This window comes from Phocoena phocoena, chromosome 12 (genome assembly GCF_963924675.1).
Source record: "Phocoena phocoena chromosome 12, mPhoPho1.1, whole genome shotgun sequence".
Taxonomy (NCBI): Eukaryota; Metazoa; Chordata; class Mammalia; order Artiodactyla; family Phocoenidae; genus Phocoena; species Phocoena phocoena.
The window spans coordinates 49,822,431-49,824,628 of NC_089230.1; positions in this window are offsets into that span (position 1 = coordinate 49,822,431).

Here is a 2,198-nt window from a genome sequence, read left to right on the forward strand (position 1 = left end):
CTGAAGAATGTATATAGAATAGTGGAATTGGATTCACAAAAGGAGACATCATCTAATGGAGTTAAGTTCAAGTCTTTCCAAACTTGAACACATGCAAAACCTTAATCCAACATTAGATTTTTTAAAAATGTGTAAGTAATTTCAAATTAATTGTATAAGGCTGTCTTAGCAATTATCACTTATGTTTTTATACATAAAATGACGAATATATTAAGCAAGCATTCAAAGTAGTTTATTCAATGTTCTAATATTATTCTTTAAACAGATGAAGGAAATCAGAAGTTAACACTTAGAAAATGTATGTCTCCTTATGTAAAGAATCAAGATTTCAGTAGAAAACAGTATCATAGAAGACAGCCACGATTCAGTTAGTATGAAGCCAAGATTACTGAGAAGGTGCAGTTCATGAATCAAAATTAAGGGTAAAATCAGGAAATTGAATGACTAATACCAGAGAGAGGAAAGGGTCTTTGAAGGAACTAAGCAAATATGATCTTGGATAGATTATCTCGGCACATGGCTTTCAAAGGGAAGGACAATGGTTAGGAAAATAAGGAAAAAAAGGAAGACCGTGAAAAAAGATGAAACTCTGAGATAATGATGGAAATAACCTGAAGAAATGTCAATTTTAACCTCTGTTCTACAACCACAGTTTCCAAAGATTTTATTTTAGATGATGGTGATTATTATTATAAAAACAAAACTTATGCTAACTAGAACAACTTTACCACTGCTTTCTCATTCTCAAGTTCTCTATTTGATTCACTTCTGGTTAATCAGTTTCACCTTCTGTTGGGAGTTTTAGGTTTTGGGTTTTTTTTAACATTTATATTGGAGTATAATTGCTTTACAATGGTGTGTTAGTTTCTGCTGTATAACAAAGTGAATCAGCTATATGCATACATATATCCCCATATCTCCTCCCTCTTGCGTCTCCTTCCCACCCTCCCTATCCCACCCCTCTAGGTGGACACAAAGCACCGAGCACTCACATTCTTGAGGAGAAAAGGCAAAGCTGAAAAATAGGTAAGGTGATGAAACTGAGTTTAGACGAAGCAGTCTGTGACATCTCTGGGGCTGAAGGTGCTGTAAAGGGAGAGGGAGTGAAAGTGGGTGAAGGACAAATGTAGTATTTGAACCAAAGGGAGAGAAACTTTTATCTCAGCCATTAGTTGCTTTCAAGGACAATTCCAAGTATAAATGTGCCGATTTTCAGTCATCTCCCCACTTCAGGTATGGAAAGGTCTTCTAACAGCACCTCTTCTCTCAATGAGACTGAGTTTTCTTCCTCCCCCAACAGAGGGTCCACAATTACCCTCTTTCTCCTGCACACACTTTTTGGGATTTCCTAGGAGGATATAAGGACTGTCTTTTAAAAAATTGCTTTTCCTAGCTCCCCAAGATGTTGATCTTTTTATTCTTTCACACCTATAGCTTGAACATCCCCCCAGCTGTAGATAAAGATGTACCTCCCAATTCCTTTGGAATCACCATCTCTTAAACTGCTACCCTATCTTCTGAGTTCCTCACTTCTGTTATGCCTTTTCTGTCAGTCTTCTAGTTCTACTTCAGTTGATGACTCCAGTTCTCTAGTTGCCCCAAAGGATTCTGATGAGAAACCAAATAAGTTCAGAAGAGTTGTACTAGTTTCCATAGGCTTCTGGAAAGATAGGTCAACAAATATAAATTTATTATAAAGCATATATGTACAAAGAAATCTCTTATGGTACCACTAATCAAAATATCAAAAATATAGTTACAAAGGAATAAGATCAAAAAAAACAAAGCTAGATTTGTAAAAGAGAATGGGAATAGCAGAGGAAGGCTTCCACAGCTGAGTTATTGTCATCTAAAAATTAAGTAACTATGGGTTCCTATTTGTAATTGTCACATAAAAACTTGGGCTAAAGGCCTCTTCCCAAAGCTTTTCCCTTTCCAAAAAAGAAAAACATTTCCCAGCTCTAAAACAAGATAGGGAGGAAGCACCAGGAAAGTTAAAAGACCTTTCCATACTCTGTTAATTTTATATTGGTTCTTAAGGTTCCAAGCCTACTAAATGAAAAAGTGTTATGGCACTTGTATCTCAAATTTGACTGTTTTAAGTATCAGTCTAGTATAATTTTTTAAATTTATCTTAAGGTATCTGCAAAGTGAACAATGTTTCTAACACAAGATTAGGTACTTCAGTCAATAAGAAA